At 56.9% G+C, this 22,114-nt stretch overlaps 1 protein-coding gene across 12 annotated transcripts in view; it reads left to right on the top strand.

Moving 5' to 3' along the window:
* The window catches only part of EPB41L1 (erythrocyte membrane protein band 4.1 like 1), a 115,971-nt gene that overhangs the window by 36,277 nt on the left and 57,580 nt on the right, over positions 1-22,114 (top strand). For 7 of the 12 annotated variants that reach the window (XM_056122020.1, XM_056122011.1, XM_056122019.1 and 4 more), the window contains exon 1: positions 10,372-10,578. The exons of 2 other annotated variants lie outside the window; for them this stretch is intronic. The gene's annotated coding sequence lies outside the window, so the exon portion shown is untranslated. Of the gene's footprint in view, positions 1-10,371; positions 10,579-22,114 lie in introns of those variants that run through there. 3 more of the 12 variants (XM_056122017.1, XM_056122016.1, XM_056122013.1) reach the window with 1 other exon arrangement.

Below are 22,114 nucleotides of genomic sequence, written 5' to 3'. Positions count from 1 at the left end.
CAGTAACAGCAAGTCTCCCAATGGAGATGTTACTGGTGCCCGCTCGAACAAATAGATGAACAACGGAAGGACAGTGCTACAGTGCACTGCTACTTATTAATATTTTTGTTTAAAGAACTACTAATAATGGATTCTCATGCACATAATTCCAACACCACACCCATCACGATCTCCTTTCTCCAACGACCCTAATACTCTTCCCACTCATCCTTTCCTCCCAACTCACTTGTGTCAACCAGTTCTATTGTTACGGTGGTACATCACTCGGTATCTGTCTTTTGGGGGCGTGGGGGAGCTACATCGATAGTGCTCAGAGCTTATTCCTGGCTCTGTGTTTAGGGATAGCTTCTGTGAACTTGGGGGACCATATGGGGTACCAGAGATTGAATCTGGGTAGCTCGCAGGCAAGGCAAGTGCCCTGCCCGCTGGACTATTGCTCCAACCTTTTCTGTGTATCTTTAAGTCCCACACTGGAGAGAGGTCATTCTGTATCTGCCCCTGTCTTCTGATTGACATCACTTAGCATGGTAGCCTCTAGTCCTATCCTATAACATATTTTAAAACTGCATGGCATTTTAGTATATATATATATATATATATATATATATATATACAAAACTTAAATGTATATAAAAGTGAAGATAATATAAATGTCCGAAAATAGTTGTCTACATTACACAAAAATAGATAAATTACATAAATGTAGACAACTATTTTTGGACATTTACATTAATTTCAGTTTTCCACTTCACTCTGGTATATAAGACTTTTGTGTATGGTAGACAAATGTTTTTCTCTTTTTTGTTGATTTTGGCTTTTAGGAGCACTACTGTCAATGCTCAGGGGTTTCTCCTGACTCTGCACTCAGGGATCACTCCTGGCAGTGCTCGGGGGACCATAAGGTTTCTGGGGATTGAATCCAGGTTGGCCATATGCAAGGCAAACGCCCTACCTGCTGTGCTATCTTGCTAGCCCTTGTCTTATTTTTTTTGGGGGGGGGGTCAGTGATACTCTGGGCTCACTCTTGGCTCAGTGCTCAGGGGTCACTGCTGGCAGTGCTCTGGGGACCATAGTTGGTGCTGGGGATTGAATTCTGTATTCGAAGTAGGTGTCTTAACCCCTCTATTATCTCTCTGGCCAGGCACTTGTTCCTTTTGCAGGGGTGAGGGTCTCCTAAGCAGTGCTGAGGATGTCTGGGAGCTGCCCCCAGAGATAATGAACTCACCCGGCCCGATGGGTCAGTGGTTTGGGTAATGCACTGCCGCTCAGGCCCAGCCAACATGGAGGTCATATGTCAGGGACCTCCCCGTGCCACTTCCTGGATGAAGTGGTACCAGGGACTGAATTGGGATCCTTGCGCTTGTCAGATCTGACCCCTGAGATCTCCCCCTGACCTTGTAACGAACATTCTTAGAGTTTCATCTTGGTGTCTGTCCCACGATGAGTTCCTGGAAAAGGGATTTCTGGGCTGACAGGTGGGCGCAGGTGCTTTCTCGGAGTGCGCTTCAGAACGGGGAACGGGTGGGTGACTTGGGACCTTCATAACCAGGTTGCAGGAGTCGGGGGTGGGAGACCCACTCAGCTGGCACCAAGAACCACTCACTCGACAGGATCTTTTGCAGAGGAGCCCCTGGGCAGCCTGCTGGAGGGGCTCCTTGTTTGGGTCTGGTCGTCCTGTTAAGGGGAGGCTGGGCAGAACGATGGGCCCAGGGCCCCTGCACTGGGCTCCGTGTGAATCTGGGCTCAGCCAGGTGTGGACGGCACGGTCGCTGATCCCAGGCATTCATTCCTTAGCCGCCTCAGCCTCTCTCCGTGCCGACAGGCACATTCACAGAGAAGGGAGTGATTCATCCAAGCCAGTGGCGGTGGCAGCCCTGACAGAGTGGAACTGCACTCACCCGTCCTGTCACTGGGCCTCTAAAAATAACTCTCGCCTGTTCTGAGTGACTGCTCTGCTGAGTGTCTGGAGGTGCAGCCTTGAGGTGGCGTGGGAGGGCAGGCGCGCGCGAGCGTGTATTTGTGTGTGTGTGTGTGTGTGTGTGTGTGTGTGTGTGTGGTGTTGAGGGGATATCTGTAGGTGGGGGTGTATTGAGGTGGCAGGGGGTGTCTAGGTAGCTCTTTAGTGGCTGGTGTCTGATTCTGGAATTTGGGGTGCAGGAAGGAGAGTCAGGCCAAGCTGGGTACTGTCCATGGGCAGACATAGCCCGTGTGGACCTGGAGTCTTTCAGGCCCATGTGCTGGCTCTCTGCAGAGCAGGAGGTGGGGAGGGGTGGGAGGAACAGAGGCAGTCTGGCAGGGGTTGGGGCAGGCTCAGGAGGGGTTGGCGCTTTGCTGATCAACAGCTGAACCCGATGGAGGTTCATTGCCAAGCTTCACCTTTTGGGAGCCAGTTTCAACGTAGGGATTCCGTAAATCATATAAAAATTCATCTGACTTCTTCTCTGGGATGATGAGACTCTCCAGTCCAAGGTTTCTTAACAAGTGTCCACAGACCCAGGGGTGTTCACTGCATGGGCTTAATGAGGTTTCTTGGAGCCTGAAATTATAATAAGGTGTGTGTGTGTGTGTGTGTGTGTGTGTGTGTGTGTGTGTGTGCGTGTGCGTGTGTGTGTGTGTGTGTGTGTGTGCGCGCGTGCCCACGTGTATTTTTCTGGGGAGAAGTTCTGCACTTTTCATAGCATTTTTCTAAGGAAACTATAACCCATAAAAGGTTAAGAACCACACTATTCAACGCCCTCTCACTGTAGGTGAGAACATTGAATGTCAGGGAGGAAAGTGAGTGCCTGAGAGCTCATAGCCAAGATCAGAATTCAGATTCCTCTGCCCGCCAGGCCGGCCGGCCCCCTCCCCTGGCTGGGCCTCTTGAGTTCAGATCCAGCAGCCCGCAGCCGGCCAGAGCACAGGCACCGTTTCGGGAGCCGTTTCCCGTCTCTCCCCCTCCCCCGCTGGTGTGGCTCTGGCAGAACAGGGTTGAGGCTTCCACGGCAGTGGGGAGCTTGGTGCGCCCCTCCCCACACTCCTCTTCTTTGGGTAGTCCTTGGAGGGAAGATTCTGGGAGGCTTTCAGGGGCTTCTCCCGCCCCCACAGCCCGATGGGTTTCTTAGCACTAGACATGCACCCCACCTCTTCCGCCTTGCCATTCTCCCTGGGCAGACTGGCTCCTGCCATCTGGGAGAGGAACTGTCACTCTGGGCCTGGAGGAAAGGAAGCAGCCCGGGTGCTGGTGTGGACGCGGTCCTGGGATCACGGTGGCCAGGCAGGAGGGGAGAGCCAGCGAGGGAGGCAGATGTTGAGCTGTTGAGCGTGGGCGGAACTCAGCTCTGGGCTGCGGGAGGTTAGAGCCGTGGCAATGAAGTGGTTCCCGAGGCTGAGGAAGGATGAGTAACCCCCATTGAGAGCTTCCTGCGTGCCAGGCTCTCTTCTGAGAGGCGTCATGAATTGGCTCCTTTAATCCTTCCACGGACGCCGAGGCTGGTGGGAAGGAAACCAAGGCACAAGACGATTAAGTGCCGCCAGCGCCAGCGGAAGGCCAAGGCAGGACACAGCAGCCAGTCAGTGCTCCCAGAGATGGTGGGCTCCTCGCCGCGGCTCGTCTAACTCAGCCTGGACTGGGGCCACCTAGTGAATGGCACCCCAGCGTCACTGATGTTCCAGGGAGCACACCTGAGGAGCAGGGCTCTGTGCCCCACTGCTTACTGGAGGGGAGAGAGTGCAGCGGGGGTCCCCTGGGTTGTTGGGGGTCCCCCACCCCAGCCCGGGTCCCAGACCTCACCCACCCTCCCCCATCACTCCTCTGCTTGTGATGAGGGAGTCTTCCTGCGGTCCAGCTCAGGCCCACTCTCATGGCTGTGTCCTGCCTCCACACCTGCCAGAGTGGGGACCACCAGCCATGTGTGGTCACGACTCATATCTTCTATTCCACTTTTGTTAACTTAGTCTCACTAACTCCGTGTGGCCAGGCTTGCAGGAAGCACTCAGGATGCCTGGTGAGTCTCCCTTGGCACCAGGTGCCTTTGCAGCCCCAGCCACCATCCTTGGCACCCCTATACTGCCAGCTTCCAGAGGGGGCGACTATGAGCTGTCGGACACTTGCCGTCCAGTACTGGTCCCTCTCGGCACCCGAGAGCTCACTAAATCCCGGCGACCTTTAGCTGGGAGAGCGCTGGGCCCACAACGCAGATGGGTAACGTGCCCTTCCTGCGCCCAGACCGCTCCAGGCTCTCGGGGGCAGAGCTGATTTGTGCCCAGAGGAACGTGGACGCCAATGGTTATTTTGGACCAGACAATAAAAGCTGCAGAGTTGGCGAGGGCCACTGGGCAGGAGGTGCCGAGGCAGAAGGTTGTGTTTGCACACACAGGCGGCTGCTCTGTCCAGCCCAGCCTGGCGCAGGGTGGCAGGTCCATGCGGACGGCACGGCCTGGCTGCACCGAGGTAGGGATTAACTAGCGAGACTGCGACTGCTCAGGCCGTCTGGTCCCCGCAGATGGGGGGCAGGGTGCGGGCTGGGTGGTTGAGGACAGCATGGCCAAGACCACAGGCAGCACCAGCTTCCAAAAGGGCAGCGTTGGCTGGTCAGTGCGTGGGCAGGGAATGTGAGAACCTGAATAAATTGGTGGGGTCCAAGCAGTGGGCAGAAGGTAAAATTTTGCTGGACCTTAGCCTAGGGTATCTGGAGTTTTCAGAACAGTCCCTGTTAAAGTGGAAAGAGAATTGGCAGAAAAAAAAAAAGAGAAAGACTTGCAGCTTTAACCTCCAATACTAAGAGTGTTTTATGTTCCTAGATCTCTAGCATATATTCATATCTGGGCTCAAACTATTTTTAAAAAATAAAACTTAGAAATGAGGAGATGGCTCAAGGGCTGTAGAATAGACTTCTCATGTAGGGGCCCTGGATTTCATCACCTGCAGCGTACGATGCCTGCTTGGAGCGAACCCTGAGCACTGTGCTAGGAGTAGCCCAGAACACTGCTGGGTGTGGACCAAATACCGCCCCCCCCCAAAAAAAGTACCACCTAAGTGGGGTTGGGCTTGTCAGAGCTCAGCCTCAGGAGGTCCTGGTGTCCTGGTGCGCCCCGTACTCCCCTCTGCGCCTCGATTTCTGGTGCTGGGAATAGAGACGACCCCAGGGAAGCACACGGTCACCTCTGAGCAGCTGGGCACTGGCTGGGGCAGGAGGAGGGAGAGGCCAGGAGGAGGGGTTCAGGAAGGGCTTCCTGGAGGGATGACCCTGGGAAAGGGAAGAGCAGCTCCCGGGAGAGGAGAGCACTCGTGGGAAGGCAGCGCACGGGCAGCCCGGAGCCGACTGAGCAGTCTGAGAAGCAGGTGAGAGCAGGCATCAGGGGAGGGGCTGGTGCGCCTCCTCTGGGCGTGGGGTGCCACTGAGTCATGGGAGGGACCGACCCTGAGCCCATGGTTTGGTGGAGACTGGTGTGGACAGACCCTCATTGTTTTTGGCCAGAGAGGGCAGCTAAAGGCCACTATAGTGAGCTGCCAGGTCTCTGGGAACCCCAGACCAGTGTGTGTGTGTGTGTGTGTGTGTGTGTGTGTGTGTGTGTATGTGGGGGGCTGGCTGTGGGTACAGAAAGGTAGGGGAAGGGGAGGGAAAAGAAGGGAGAGCCAGGAAAGCAAAGTCCCTGCCTTTGAAAAACTAAATTCATTTTGGAGAAGCCAGGGTCCCTTATGGCTATGGAGCTCCCAGCTTAGACTCGGGACAGGAGGTGTGTGTTCCTGTGGGGGGCGGGGGGGGAAGAGGCAGGGAGGGGGAATGTCTGGGAGGAAAGGCTGTGGGGAGACAGGAGACACCCCAGGAGCACGCTGAACCCTTCCTGGGCACCCTTTACTCGCCGGGGCTTGAAGTGGGGAGACTGAGATAACTGAGATTATCCCCATTTTATGGTGAACTCGAGCGCAGAGAGGGGTGGGCCCCAGCCAGGCAGCTGTAGGCTAATGCTCACTGCTCCCCCCACCTGCCATCAGCCCCCTCTCTGGAGAGACTCTCCCTGCTCTCCAGCCACCCCCGCCCAACCTGGGAAAGCTCTGTGTGCCGTGTGGGCAGTGTGGTGCCCTGTCACCCCTCTGTCCACACTCCAGCATGAACCGTGGCCGGAGTGGGCGGTTCTCACGGTCGCTGCTGCTGGAAGATTCCGGGGAAGGCGAATTCCCTGGGGACCGCTGTGCTTCAGGACAGTTCCTGGGGGGTTGGGGACCAGGGTAGGGCAGCCGCCAGGTGGACACTGCTGTCCACCCACCTTTCCTGCGCCCAGACACAGCCACCTACGTGTCTTCCAGAGAGCTCCAGCGCCAGTGCAAGTTGCCTCCCGGCCGGTTTTCCCAGCCTGTGGGACACGCCGCTCTGTGGAGTTTGGCTCCAGCCGCTTCCTCCGGAGGCTGGCCCCGCTCAGCCCACCCAGGCCCCGCGTCCTCCGGGGCTACAGCCAGATGCCCCACGGCTCTCGTGCCCCGGAATACCCTCTTTCCCATGACCGCAGTCCAGGCACCACTTCTCCTCCTCCAGGAAGCACTTCTCCTTTTTTAATGCAGGAGTACTACTACTTACTCAGCCATTGATTAAGCTGATTGAATTGAGCATGAACTCCACATTATTATTTTTTTTTTCCAGGAAGCCCTTTCTGAGCCCTGAGCTTTGCACCTCTGAGAAACTGGCCCCGTAGAAATGCTGACCCATAGCAATATCATGGGAGCCGCACCCATAACAGAAAAGCTTTTCTGTTTTTTAAATAGAGCCCAAGAAACATAAGCTAATGCTAATGATTCTAGTCAACTCAAGACATGCCAAATATTATCATTTCAAGGACCACGGAGGTAATCTTAGGGGGTTAAAGCCTGATTAGCGAGCATGGCGCCCCAGGTCTGATCCCCGGTACCATATAGCCTCCCAAGCGTTGCTTGATGTAGTCCTGGTTACTCTCAGAACCACTGGGGAAGTCCAAGACAACAAAACCAAACAAAAGGTCATTTCAATACAAAAATGATTAATGTGATGTATTACTTTTTTTTTTTTGACGATGTGAATTTTACCCATTGGCACATCTTACGAGGCCCGGGCTGTTTTCAGGTGCTGGAGGGCAGGAGGAGCCATGTAGGCTTGGCATCAGAGGGCCTTGCAGTGGCACTTGTTAGCAGGGCGAGCTTGGATGCCCGTCTGCCTCCGAGGCTGCTGCTTCAGAAGGAAAGGAGTTCATAATTTTGACTTATTGTTGTTTTGGTATTTGGACCACACCCTGCGATGCTCAGGGCTTGCCTTTCCCCGGGCCCAGGCCTGGCTCGCTGGGAGCATCGGAGCTGACTTGATGGCAACCTGAATCCTCGCCACCCCTCCTGCCCACCCAGGAGCCTGGGATTCCCTGGTGGCTGGGAGTCGCAGGAGCAAGGGATACGTGGGCAGCGCCAGCAACCAGTGCCCTGACTCCGGGGATGACACGTCACTGCTCTCCTGATCTTTTCTTTCAGAAGCAATAAGAGTAGGTCAGGGATTTAGTTCAGTGGTGGCGCTCTTGCCTTGCACACGAGAGGACCTGGGTTGCAGCCCCTGCATTGAGAAAGAAGGGAATGGGGCTGTTCCTACTAGGAGTGTCTCCTCTCTGCCCCATGAGTGGCCTGGGGGACATGAGCGGCTTCAGCTGTGTGTTGTCCCCCTGCCAAGGAGCCAGTCTTGTCCACCCATCTCCCGCCTTTTCTGAACCCTGGAGCTTTGGCCCCACATTCCCTCCAGTTAAACTTTTGGAAGAGAACATCCTTCTGCCTCCTTGGTAGAATAGGCAAGGCATGATGGGCCCTGGTCCTACTCCTCAGCCAGTACTTGCTGATCTCCTACCCCTGAGGCCCCAGGGCCCCATGTAGGGGGAGGAGGGCATCACTTCCATTTCACAGAGGAGAAGACTGAGGCCCAGAGAGGGCAAATCAGGACTCAGAGCCGGTGGAACCTGAGGGCCCCCTCTGCAGCCCGGCTCCTCTTCTGCTGCCCGGGGCTCCTGGCTTTTCTCCATGGGGGGTGTCATGAGGTGAGGTCCCACATTCATCCTTACCTTGGGCCTCACTTTTCCTGATTGCAGGATGCAGGGAGCCAAGTGACCAGGGTGGTGATTTCCGTTGATGCCTTTGGGGGACTGTGTGTTCAGGGACCCCCACTCACTCCACCCCATCCCAATGCCCCCACACACACCATATTTCTAGATCAGGTTATTTGGGGTCCAGAGAAGCTGTGTGATCGTGACTGATGGATACTTAGGGCCTAGCCTGATGTTCATCAGGTGTGTGTGTGTGTGTGTGTGTGTGTGTGTGTGTGTGTGTGTGTGTGTTTGAGGGGGGTTGTTGGCAAACTGGAAAGTGCTCACAGGACTGTTAGCCAGCAAGGTTAGGGGACAGTTTGCCACCCTCCCATGGCTCATCCCAACAGCAGAGAGAGAGGCAGGGGAGGGAGAGAGAGAAGTGATGATGACAAGTGCGGAAGCCACCATTTCCCCGGGGGTAGGGGGTGGGGGGGGGGTCCCACTGACCCAAAGCAAATTGGGCCTTTCGGGTGTCAGTGTAGAGTGATGTCTGGGAGCGGCCCGCCTGGGTCTTTGGAACAGGGCCTGCCTGCCTCTGGGAAAGAGGAGGAGGGTGGGAAAGTGGGCCTGTCCCTAGGGAGGAGGGGGGCGGACTCGTGCCTGGGAAGAGAGGAAGGGAGGGGACAAGAGCTTGGGCTCTTGGGCTCGGTCCTGCCTGCCACCCCTCTACCCCCCCCCCCCCCCCCCCGCTTCCCGGGAGCCCACCATGGACAAGGCCTGGAGCACAGGACGCTGGGGCTGTCTGCAGTGAACTTCCTGAACTTCCTGGCAGAGGCAGCCCAGGGAGCTCAGGGAAGGTGTGTGGGAGCACCTCTCGTCCCTCCTGATTCCTAGGGCTGGAGAAGTTTTCCTCCGTTGTCTGAATAAGTACCCGGGCCTCTGACGGAATCCCGCACCCTCCTCTCGCTGGGGAAGAGACATGCCCAGGGCCTGCTTTTGAGGCTCCTGGGAGTTCCAGGGAACAACTGAGTTTGGGAGGCGAGGGCAGGGGGCCAGGGTTCAAAGGCAAAGGAGGAAATCCATGCTGCAGACAGCTGGCCACAGAACTCAGGGCCTTCTGGGAACTGGCCCAGGTCTGGTATGTCCAGCCGCTCTGGGGCGGGTGGATCTCTGACCACTGCAGAGTAGAAGCCCAGTGGGTGGCAGCAAGTGGGAAGGGGCTGGCAGCCGGGTCTTGGCACCCTGGGGGAGGAGGAGTTACTGTCTTGGAGAAGGGAAAGATGCGTTTGGGGGTTGGGACAAGGGACGCGGACACTGACTTGGTTCCCAAGGGTGTTGGGGGAGACTGCGTAGCCTTGTTCAGTGGAGGCCCTCAGGTGACACTGGGACCTTGCGAGAGGGGAGAGTGCGGGCAGGTAGGGGTGTGTGAGGGGCTCAGGCAAAGCTGACACTGGGCGGGAGGTCACGCCCCTCGGGGAGGTGGACAGAGAGGGCCTGGCTTTCTCATCTGGGTGGCCTCCTAGATTTGGAGCTCAGGTTGCACCTGCAGGGCGGGCTCTGTGGTACCTGGGACAGGCTGTCACCTGGTAGGTGCACGGGCATTACGTGTAGAATGGAAGCGTGAAAGAACCATGTGAAGAAGGAGCGAAGGAGTGTTTGGGGCCCAGAGATGCTCAGGGGGCTGGGGACCGGAGCCCAAGGTGGAGGTTGGATTTTGATTCCTTCCCCCCCCCCACCCCGACCTTTGGAATAGCCCCTGAGTACCACCAAGTGTTACCCCCTCACACACACACACAAAAAACGATTGTACAGCAGATGGTTGGGGCGGGGCGGGTCACCTGGGGTGCAAAGGTGAGCTCGGCACCTTCGGCGGAGGTCTTTGGAGACCTTATTGTGGGCCACCCCCGTCTCCCCAGGACCTCTCATCAGTAGGACCCTAGATTCCCCGCGGCGCTGTCCCCTGCCCAGCCCGAGGTCCCGGCCAGTGCGCGGAGGGACAGACAGTTCCCAGACCACCCCCACCTTCCCCCGAGTCCCAGGGTGGGCTACCCACCTCCAGGAAGCAGCGGCACAGCCAAAGCGTTTAGGGCCCCGGCTCCCCTCCCCCGCCCGGCGGCGCACAGGGTCGCGGGGGATGTTCGCCGAGCCACCGCCGCCCCCCACCGCTTGGGGGAGGAGCCACGAGCCCCCGGAGGTGTCCCGGGGGGCTGGGAGGCCCACTGAGGCTGAGTCACCCCTTCTGAGTCAGGGATCTTGCCGGGCCCGGCCCCGCGGGGCGGCGTGCGCCCACATGGGGGCAGCGGAGGCGGCCGCGCTGCCCTCCGCCCAGGCCCCTGGCCGCCGCGCGGCGCGGGAGCGCGGGGGGCGGGGCGGGCGCCAGGCCCGGGGCTGTGGGCACGGTGCCCAGCCCCCGGCGCACGCCGAGCCGCCGCCGCCGCCGCCGCCGCTGCAGTCGGCATCCATCAGCGGGCGGGGGTGTCGCCAGCAGCCGCTCCGCAGCGCCCGCCGCCCGCCGCGGCCCGTGGCGCCCCTCACCCCGCCCGCAGAGATGGGGACCCTCAGGCCCAGGTAGGCAGGGGCCGGGCGGGGGCGCGGGCGCGGGCGGGCGGGGGGATCAGGTGGCTCCGCCGGGCCCAGGTTCCGAGGTTCCGACCCGGCGGGCGGCGCGCGCGCGGGAGGGGCAGGGTGTGTGTGTTAGGGGGTCCCGGAGGCTTCTCTGCCCCCTCCCTGCTCTGCAGTCTCCTCCAGGCCTGGCGAGCGAGCCAGTGGCCAAGGGTGGTGCTTGTCGTGGGGCTGATGGGGTGCTGGGCTCTGTTCTGCAGACCACCAGACCCAGGGCTCCGCCGCCGGTGGGGTACGGGTGGGGGCGCTTCAGGCCCCAGCGGGCAGGCAGAGGGGGGCTGCCGGGGATCCCCCGCTCCCATCCATAGACCTTTTCCCACTCAAGGCTCTGATCCCAGTCCACCCACTTCTGAGTCTCCGCGCGCTGTGGATGGACTTGTGCCGGGCAGGGGACTGTGGATCCCCCGTTGTGTCTGGGGCCTTCACCCTGAGGTCAGCCAAGCCTTGGATGGGGGAGTCAGGGGAAAACCAAGCGTCCGCCGCCCCCAGGGTGTGTCCCAGGTGCTGAGGCAGCACTCGGACCCCGGGTGAGCCAAGAGCACCTTGAGGGGCGGACAGGGCTGAGGAAGGCGTTTCGGAGGCCACGGCTCAGCGGCCCCTCGCCCCCAGCTCCAAGGATGCGCGGGTTGGGGAGCAGGCTCTGCCACGTGCCCAGCCTTCACTCTGGGTCCGCATCTCACCTCCTCTGCATCCCTCCCAGCCCGGGGTGGGAGCCTGAGAGGGCTGGATTTAGGTCCTCCCCCGGGGCCCTGCCAGCCCCAAGAAGGCTCCCTCTCTCCCACTTACTTCCCAGCCTGGGAGTGTCCGAGTCAGCAGCCGCGGGGCCAGGCGAGAGCTGGGGACAGGGATAGTGCCCCCACTGAGATCCTGGGGAGCGCCCCGTCCTGGGCCGTAGCAGGGAGAATAGAGGCCCAGCCGTTCCTCCAGATGGAGCCTGCAGCAGAGACAGCCTGTGCCAGCCTCCTCTGGAGTGGCCGACTTGGGGTGGCTCTGGCTCTGCCCTGCCAGCCTGGAGCTGGCTTCAGTGTTCCGGGCTCACAGAATGCCCAGCAACCTTGACGGAGTGTGGGGAGGGGTGGGAGGGGGGGAAAGGACCTGACGATGGTGGTGACATTGCTTCTATGAAAACTGTTTTGGGGTGCCGGGGGGTGCAGCAGTGAAGCGCTTGCTCGTGTGAGACCCTGGGTTCTGTCGCCAACACCACAAGAAAAAAAAAAGCTGCTGGGCTCCATGGCAGTGCTGGGCCCAGCCCTGTGCGCTTCGTGGCCTGTTACTTCCAGAACTGCCCCCCCGCCCCCCCCCCCCCCCAGTCCTCCCCATTGGTCGAACGCTGATGAGCTACTGAAGGTTGAACGAGGCCTCAGAAGCAGTGTGGCTTGTCCAGCCACGGCCACATAGCGGCCGAGTGGGAGAGACTTCCAAGTGCCAGGCTTCCACTCTCGGGCTGGGGCTCTCGCAGCTCAAATGCCAGCTTTTCTCTTTTTCTTCTCATTCTTTCTCCTTCTTTCCTTTCTTCTTCTCCTTTCTTCTCCCCCCCACCCCCCGCCCACCAGCAGGGGCCCATACCCAGGTGCTCAGTGCTTACTCCTGGCTCTGTGCTCAAAGATCACTGGGTGGAGCCCAGGTCAGCGGTGTGCAAGGCCAGCGCCCTACCCGCTGTACTATTGCTGCAGCTGCTTCCTTCTTTCCTTAACCACATCCAGTAGCGCTGAGGGATCACTCCCGCACATTGCTCGGGGGACCACGAGGTACCAGGGATCAAACCCAGGGTTCCTGTACGTAAAACCCGGGCACTCGCCCTTTGAGTCTTCTCCCTGGGCCCTGCTTCCGTTTGGCCATGTCCATCTCTTGCGCAGAACTCCGACAGGGCCAGGGCATTAGAGGCCGGAGGCCTTGGCTACCGCTTCACAGGGGTCTTACATTGTCTCCCAGCCCTTTCTCCCGAAAGATGCAGAGAAGAGGCGGAGCTGCCTCGCGCGTCACAGCAGGCCTGAGTAGCAGGCACCAATAGCTTCACACCCGTGAGATGCACGGTGAGGGACGCTCGGGAGAGTTACGGGGCGAGCAGTGGGAGGGTCTGCTGCAGCGTGGGGCCCACCGGGGACCTCTGTGGGCTTCAGTGTCCCCGTCTATGGGAAGCGGCTGCTGCTTGCTGTCTGGATTCACACCCACAATGACCCAAGAGTCATATCCGTGTTTGCTGGCGCTGTCTCCTGTTTGCTGCCATGTCTTCCAAAAGTGCGAGTCTGGCTCCTTTTCCCAGTGGAGAAACTGAGGTGGAGCCTCTCTGAGGCTCTGAGAGATGGTGTAACAGCCGGAAAGTGTGAGTTCTGTCCTCTCCCTGCCCTAGGGTTACCGCTGGACAGCTTCTGGGGTGACCCAGCCAGGGGTGCTTGGAGCAGATGCATATCTGGCGGGGTAGACAGGGCTGTGCGCTGCCCCCTGACCCATTTAGTGAGACCTTGACAACCAGAAAACATGGATGAGCGTACAGGGTCACTAACCAGGACTGTGAGGGAAGGAAGGCCCGAAGTCAGGCGACGGGCGGGACGGGGTGGGGGTGGGAGCAGGCTGGCACCCCTTCCTCTGTGGGCAGTAGGCTTGTGGATAAGAATAGCTCCCGTGGGGACTAGGGATGTGGTGCAGTGAGGTAAAGCTATTGCTTTGCATGCAGGAGACCTGGGTTCGATCTCTAGCACTGCAGGGAAAGAAAACAGTTCACAGGATTTGTGGTGGTCTGCATTTAATAAGCATCTACTACATGCAGTCCCTGTTTTAAGGACCTATAAGTACAACTCATCCAGGCTCTACAAAACCCTGTGTGGGCACTGTTCTTCCCAACTTAACGATGGGGAAACCAAGGCCCAGCCCCGGAAAGAGCTGTTGCCCAGGGTCCCACTGTCCGGTCCCAGGGGAGGCAGGACTCAGGGCTGGGCCCTGGGGTGGGGGTGGGGGGCCCAGTTTCTTCCTATGGGTGTTCAGTTTGCAACACAGTTGCCGAGTACCTCCTGCCCACCCACTCTGTGTTGTGGGGGCTTGCATGCCTGCTTCACAGAGCTCTGGCCAGCGGGATAGAGGAAGCTGAGGAGTTGGGTGCAGGCCCAGTCTGGGTTCCTGCCTGGACCGTTGGGTCCAGATAGCTATTAGGCGCGCTGGGTCTTCATGCTGTGCACCCACGGCCAAGGACAGTTGTCCTTGTCCCCAAGTCAGTTGTCATGGGGAGAGAGACCTCCACCCTCCAGGTCAGAGGATGTAGGTTTGCCTTTGGTTGTTGTTGTTGTTGTTGTTTTTGATTTATAAATACTTTTAAAAAATTGAATCACAGTTTCATACATAGTTACAAAGGTATTCATGATTGGGTGTCAGTCATACAGTATTCCAACACCGGCCCCTTCAGGAGGTTTTCCTCTGAAAGAATGTGGGTGGTCTGTTGTGCACCGAGCAGATAGGTGTGGGGGGACACCGTGCTGGGGTGGGGGAGCTGGGAGGTGACTCAGAAAGTCACTTTGCATTTGGGTCTTCTGTGAGGTTGTGAGATCCGCCCGAGTGAATCTGCGGGAGCTGGACCGAGACCCACAAACTCCAGCCACCAGTTCCTGATGGGTGCTCTAGCACGCGGCCTCCTTGTGCCTCAGTGTCCTCTCGGTTGTGATACCCCTTGCTCATGGAGGCCAGGTCACAGGTGTTGGAGGAAGAGCCCAGTGCGGTGCGGGACCCCAGCTGGGTGCTCAGGGCTGGCTCCTGGCAGTGCTCAGGGAACCAAATGGTGCCAGGATTGAACTGGGGTCAGCCATGGGCGAGGCAAGCTCCCCCTTTCTTCCTTCCTTTGCTTAAATGGTGTTCCCACTCATCAGGAGACGGACTGCTTTGGGCACTTTTGTGGGCATTCAGTCTGCGCGGGACACGTGTTAGGCTGCTACAGAGATGGAACCTTTGGTAACTGTAAGAATCCCAGAAGAGCAGGGAGGGTGGCCCTGAGGGAGAAAATGAGACTCAGGGACTTGGGAGACTGGGAGGGGTGGACCTCACCAGGATGCTGTGGAGAGCTCAGCAGATGGGCAGGGAACTGCCCGGGTTCCCGAGGACCCCGATTGGTCATGGTTGAGTTGGAGGCCTCGTGAGTTGAGGATGAGGGGCCTCCCCCAACTCTAGTCACTCTGAGGTGGTGCGGCCACTTCTTTGTACATCTGGCTTCCCTCTACCCCCCGCCCTGAATAATTTCCTTTTGATGACTCCCCATCAGAGCTTCCTCTATAATAGCGGCAAATTGGGACTAAGTGCCCGACAATAGGAAGATGATTGAGAGCGCTTTTGAACATCCAGTGGATAAAATAATGTGCAACCATGAACAGACACCGAAATACTTACCCTCGCTGCATTTGGTGCCAGGCACCCGCCAACGTCCTTTGCATCTTACAGTCATTTCATTTCGTGGTGACCCGGGAACAGTGATGTGGTGGGTCAGATTCTTCCTGTGCAGGAAGAGCTTCCTGATCTCCTTGAAGGCAGAGTACCTCGTCCTTGCTCTTGTTCTGCCCTCAGCAGGGTGCTCTGTGATTTGCAGGAGCTTGTCTGGAGAGGGAATTGAGTGAGAGCAGAACAGAAGGGAAGCGATGGTTGTAACCCTAGGCAACCTCCTCCCCTCCACATTCCTCTGACCACTCAAAGTATGTGAGGGTTTGGGGGGTTTGCAGAAGCTCCCTGTGAGAACTTGGGGTACTCCGAGACCCGAGCTGGTGTCAGTTCTGTCCTTGCTGTGAAGCCTCCACAGATTAATTCATCTCCACCCCTCCACCCCCTCTCTCTCCCTTTTGTGGTGGTGGTTGCAGGGTGGGGGTGAATGAGTCACACGAAGTTGGTTGTGTGGTTATGGTGCTCTCGTGGTTTGGAGCAGGAGGGGTGGTGCGTTCTGGAGGTTGTGCACTTTTGGTGCTTGCTAGCTCATGCTTGGCGGCAGGTCATCGGATCGCAAATGGTATTGCCTCTGGGCATTGGGGGTGGTGCCAGGCATTGAACTTGTTGTGGCCTCAGGTGCTACACCACTGAGTTCTCCAGGTCCCTAGTTCATCCTGTTTAAAGCTTCCGTTTCCTCCTCTCCCATGTGACTGATCCACGTGACCTACTTTTGGGGTGGTCGTAAAGATGAAATGATGGAAACCTTGGAAAACTCTTAGGATGCTCCCTGGCCTGTCGTAAAGAAACAGGGATGAGAAGGCTGACCCAGGCAGGGTGAACTATTTCTGATACAGGCGATGTTAAACGTGGGGGCAGGGGAACCCATCTGAGCACTTTTGGAAAATAAAACGATTATGAGCCCTAGAGGAAAGTGGTGACAGTGAGGTCCGAGTGTCAAGAGATGCAGATTGCTGAGAACAGAGCGAGCAGAGCGCGGGGTTAGAGCAGTGAGGAAGAACATAAGCCTGACTGGAATGGATCTTTCCACGTCAGTTTGTTTTATCCCCCCTTTTGTTTTATTTATTTTTAATTTTATTTATTTATTTATTTGATTTTTGAGCCACACCCAGCAACATTCCGGGCTTATTCCTGGTTCTGCATTCAGGAATTACTCCTGGTGGTGTTTGGGTGACCATATGGGATGCCGGGGTTCAAACCCGGGTAAACCGCGTGCAAGGCAAATGCCCTACCCACTGTACTATCAGGGCCCCACCCGCCCCCTTTCATTTTAATCACCGAAAAAATATGTGAAAAATCTTAATAATTTAAGAGCATCGTCTCTTGTTGGCTTCCCCAGCCCAAGTGCCTTGTGCCCTCAGAGGGCATTTTCTGTGCCCTGGGAGTGGAGCAGTGCAGACTGGGCCCATTGCCATACAGCTTGCATTTAAAAAACTTTGATTGCGTATCGATACCTTTCATAGTGTCAGTCTCCGTGAAATCTATCTCAATTTCACAAAAGCTCTACGACGTTGTTGTCATTAAATTTTAATGGATAGATAGATCCTGATTGTGTGCTTCCCCCCACCCCCCACCCCCCATGGGCATTTAAAGTCATTTCCAATTGGACTTTCTTCTCAGTCATGCCCACAGTGAGTCAGTGTTTAGAAAGACAATCAAGTACAAGCAGCAGAAGCCCAGAGATGGAGACGGCAAGCATCCCCTGGTGCCGTCTGCCTCTCCTTTCCCCTCCTCTCCTCAGGGGAGTGACCCTGCAGGGGCCTGGACACAGCCTCCAGCCTGCTTGGAGGCCGCCCTGTTCCTGTCATCCCCAAAACCGGGATTGGGGCTCCCTGTGACATTTTTCAGAGCCTCTTTGGGCAGGTTAGCTGCTGCGTGGCCTCCTGCCTCCTGCACCCACAGCACCCTTGGACAGGTTCTTTCCCTCCTGAGAACTCAGTTTGTCTGGATGCCAGTGACAGCCATCCTGCGGGGAGACCCGTCATTGGTGTCAATGGGTGGGTGGCCAGCATATAATCAGAGGGAGCCATGGGCAGGGCATTTCTCTACCAAAATCTCACAGAATGCCTGTGACAGGTCTTGGGGGCTTCTCATGTCCCACACTCATGTGGACTTTCAGAGGAGTGATGTCACATGCCTCAGGGCCACAGCTAGGAGTCCCAAGTCCAGTGTCCTGGCTCGCCATGGATGGCGGGGTTCGTGACAGGGATGACTAGAAGGGTACAGACGCTGTACCCTGCAATGCACCTGGCCCTCGGGAGGGGTTGATGCTGCTGTTATTTTTTCTTCATTATGTCACACACCAGGTAGCTTCGCAAAGTGGACATGATGGGATGGAGCAGGATTGAGGGGTCACCCGTGGCCACTGTGGGCCAGTGCCCCTGGGTGCATGTCCTGCCCTGATGGAACTCACTCTCGGGAGGGATGTCAGTGCCCAGTGGGTGTGAGATGCAGCCTGAAGCTAGCCTGGCACTGGACCGCCACAGTCCTCACTGTGGTTCGTGCGTGAAGTGTTTCCCCTCCCAGCTGCTATCCTGCCACTTGGTGTCCGTGTCACGTGGACCCCAGCCCACAAGGGCATGGCGCTCTGTGACTGTTGTGGCACGCGCAGGCGACCTGTGGGCACAGAGCCATTGCCACCGGGTGGCCACCGCTCGCTGTTGCCGGGTTTTATTCAGTGCCGTGCCCATGGCTACGGGCAGCCTCAGACAAATCGCTGTCCCCTGCTGACCCGAGCCGCAGGCTGCGGCTTGGCTCCCAGTTTGGCTGTTTCATTTTCCGTCTTTCAAGAAGTGCTGGGGGTCTCCGGGGCCACCCCGGCGCTGCTTGTGGTGCTCCAGGGGGCCGTGCCCTGCCTGCCTGGAATCTGGCCTCTGCGTGCCAGGCGCGGGCTCGAGCCCTCTGAGCTGTCTTTCTAGTTCCAGCTTTGGTTTGAACCCTGCTGCCTGGGCCTTGGCTGGGAGAGGAGCACCCAGGGCTCCAGAAGCAGCATTCTGGGCCCGCATCCCTCCCTCATCCCTCCCGCCTCACCCAGGCAGGCAGTCCTGTCGTTCACATCCGCCCAGAAGCTGTCATTCTGGAAAGTAAGTACTCTGTCCTGGGGACATCCCAGCTGGGAGGTCGCATCATATCAGTGGAAGAATGAATCATAACACACACACACACACACACAATATTTCACAGTTGCTCTCTCTCCTTCATTTTACCTTTAATACCACCTTAAGACGAAAAATAGCAGGTGTTTAGTTGAGAAATTGGTGGAGAACAGAGAAGCACCTAAGAAGCCACAACACAAGGCGGTGCCTTCTCTCTTTTCTCCACATGTGTCAGTACCAGCCCTGGGTGCTGGCTCGGGAGTGATTTTCAAACGGGATCCAGCTCCGTTTGCATGTTGAGCCCATGAGCTGGGCAAAAGGAGCTGTAGGAGTCACTGAGGCCCCAAGCTGCCTCAGGTCTGTCTCCCCTGTCCCTGCCCCCCAACCCTCCACACACACTGTGTAGCCCCACTGTGTAGATGTACCTCGTGACATCCCCCCTCTCGCCTGCTCCATCTGTCTGTTGGGGGTCTGCAAAGGTTGAATTCTGGCTCAAAATGAAACTGTGCTCAGAGGCTTCTAGCAAGGAGCCTTTAACAGACCTGGGAGGCAGCCTGGGTTTAGGGATCCCCACAAGGCCGGGGTTCACCCACAGCCTAACAGTAGCAGAAGCTCCTAGTTGGAGTGAACAGTGGGAAGCGTGATCAGAAATCTGCAGACTGGGCTTGGCCAGGGAACTGTCACAGAGGGTCGGAACACAGTCGGACCACGCAGGGAACTTGGGAAGACCGACTTTCAGCCCCTCTCTCGGCCATACAAAAAGCCTTCATGCTGGGTCATGAGGGACAGCCTCCATTTCATCCTCATTTGACAAACGAGGAAACTGAGTCTCAGGAAAGGACAGCAGCTTTCCCAGAGCCCATGAGAGAGGTGTGTTTGCCTTCAGGATGGGGGAAGCTTTGCCTCCTCTCACCTTTGGGAGCAGTAGGTTCAGGATAACCGCCTTGGGATCAGTGGTACAGGATAACCCTCCTGAGGACAGTGGGTATAGGATAACCCTCCTGAGGGCAGTAGGTGCAGGATGGCCCCTGGGAGCAGTGGCACAGGATAACCCTCCTGAGAATAGTGAGTGCAGGATAACCCCTCTTGAGTACGGGTACAGGATAACCCTCCTGAGGGCAGGGGTGCAGGGTGACCCCCCCTAGGAGCGGTGGATACAGGATAAACCTCCTGAGGGTAATGGGTACAGGATAACTCTCCTGGGGGCAGTGGATACTGGATAGCCTTCTTGGGACCAGTGCGTACAGGATACCGCCCCCACCCCTGGCCCCAGCCGGTGGACCTTTACCTCCATCCCAGGCCGCTGAAGGGCTGTGCAGGGGAAAGACTAGAGTCAGACTTGGCAAGGCTTGTGACCTTGGACAAATCAGCATTGCTCCTTGGCCTCTGTTTCCTCACCTGTGAAGCAAGAATGAAACTGTCAGGCATTTGGATGGCAAATCAGAAGCTAATTGCTGGAGAAGGTCATCAGGAGAGGCTGGCCAGTGGCCAAAAGGGCTCTGGCGGTGAGTGCAGCCCAGGGTTCTGGCCTCAGCTCCAGGGTACTGTCCACGTATCACCCACATGTTCTTGAGCCTACTCCCGGCCTCCCCACACCAGGCTTTTTTCCCCAAACCAACCACCTAACTCCCCTATGCTTCCACTAGTCTCTTTTGTAAGAGAGTCAGAGCACCGACTGGAGACTACTAGGAAGATTAAATGAGTCTCCCCATGTCAAGGGCTTAGATCAGTTCCTGGCCAGTAGCAGACTCTGTTCACATCAGCTTTGTTGTTTGTCAAGGTCTGGCTAAACCCTGGGAATAATAGCAAAGGAAACAAAGCTTTTTTTTAGCTTTTTTTTTTTTTTTTTTTTTTTTGCTTATCAGGTCACACCTGGCGATGCTCAGGGGTTACTCCTGGCTTTGCACTCAGGAATCACTCCTGGCAGTGCTCAGGGGACCATATGGGATGCTGGGAATCGAACCCGGGTCGGCCACGTGCAAAACAAATGCCCTACGCACTGTGCTATCACTTCAGCCCCCAAAGTGTTTTTTTTAAGGAGTTTATGTTCTTAGAAGAGGAACAGAAATCAATCCATCATTTGTGATAGTTACTATAAACAAAAAAACAACAACAAAAGCCAATGAGCTTACTTAATGGATTAGAGTTTCTGTTGGGGTGATGATGATGTTTAGAAAGGAGAATGGCAATTGTCAGACACCATTATGAATGGAATTAATGTCCTAAATTATTACACTTTAAAAATGGTAAAATGGCAAAAAAGGTATGATGGAAGAGAGGAGAGAGGCAGAGAAGAGAGAGAGAAAGAGGGACAGAGAAAGAGGGGGAGAGAGAGAGAGAGAGAGAGAGAGGTCCACTCTAAAGCAAGGAGCAGGGAGCTAGGGGATGTGTGTGCTCAGCAGGGTCCAGGCCATGCACAGTCCTCAGCACTGCCTCTATTTTCCATTCCAGCATCCCCTGGTGTGGCCTCTGTTTTAAAATTTTAAAAAAAGAGACTGAGGAGATAGCTTAAGACATGCACAAGGTCCCAGGTTTGATCCCCCGCACCACATAGCCCCCTGAGCACCACTAGATGTATTCCTGGTAGCCCCCAGCGCCACCCCCAGACAGCAGCTCATCACTGTCCCAAGCATTGGGGCGTCTGTCCAGGTTGGCTCAGCACTGCTGGGAGTAACTCCAGGGCCCCTGAGCGCGCTCTTTGCTCCCCATGCCCCCAATACACACATACGGGAGGGAACCCATTTTTCTTTATTCTGAGGTGGCAGGAATCAATCCCAGGGCCTCACGTGGGAGGCAAGTGCCTTGCTTTGAGCCTCTTGCCTGACCCCGGAAGGCCCGTCTGAATTGGAGAGCTCCAGGGGCACATGATTGAGGTCTGCAGGTGAGAATTTTCAGTCCCAGATCAGGGACAAGCCCCCTGTTCACAGAGCCCAGGAGAGGGACAGCCAGCTGAGGAGCAGGCAGGAAGTGGGGGCCTGACTCCCCATCAAAGGCAGGAGAGGGCTGCAGTGGAGTTGACTCAGGGCTGTCCACAGGGCCTGGAAGTGCCAGTAAAGACTCTGGGTTTTGGTTTTTTTTTGTTTGGTTGGTTTTATTTTGCTTTTAGGGTCAGACCTGGCAATGTACAGGGGTTACTCCTGCTCATGAACTCAGGAATTACTCCTGGCAGTGCTCAGGGGACCCTATGGGATGCTGGGAATCGAACCCGGCTTGGCCGCGTGCAAGGCAAACTCCCTACCTACTGTGCTATTGCTCCAGCCCCATTCTGGGTTTTGTTTCAATGGGGTCTTGTTGGAGCTCTAACCCGGCCTTTCACTTGGAGTTCTGGAAAGATCCCAGTGGCTGTTGAGGAAAGTATACCCCTCTGGAGGGCCACGGAGGCACCTGGGCAGCCCCATCTCTGGGCACAGGCTGAAGGTGGCTTGGCCCTAAGCTGTGGCTATGGGGATGGAGGAAAGTGACTCAGCCTAGTCCTGTCGGGGGCCTGCTGGGTATCTCAAACTTGTTTTGGTTTCTGGTTTGTTTTGGTGGCGGTGGGGGTCGTGCTTGGAACACATCTGGCTACTCCTGACTCTGTGCGCAGGGCAACTTCTGGGATCACTCAGGGTACCCTTCAGTGCTGGGGACTGAACCTGGGCCTACCTCATACAAAGCGTATGCTCCTCTGAGCTACCTCTTTGGCCCCAGTTCATTTTGAGTGAGCGGCACAAATACAGGCCAAGGGATTGCTGTGTCGGCTGGGCCAGGAGATGGGCTCGTGGCAGCCACCCCGGTGAGGAAGCTGCACTGTGCCTGGGAAGAGCAATACGGCTGGGAGCAGAGCTTTAGAGAGCATCAGATGCTGAGAGGTTCCTAGGCCCCAGGCATGCCACATCCCCCCTCCAAGGCCTGCAAGGCGCTTGTGGCCCGTGGGGACCTTCTGGTGACCTTCCCTCTGTCATCCTTCTATCTCCTTGAACACCTCGACCTCCAGC

This window comes from Sorex fumeus, unplaced genomic scaffold (assembly GCF_029834395.1).
Source record: "Sorex fumeus unplaced genomic scaffold, SorFum_2.1 ptg000044l, whole genome shotgun sequence".
Taxonomy (NCBI): Eukaryota; Metazoa; Chordata; class Mammalia; order Eulipotyphla; family Soricidae; genus Sorex; species Sorex fumeus.
The sequence above is the reverse complement of the archived record's forward strand: the minus strand, read 5'-3'. Positions and strand labels throughout refer to the sequence as shown.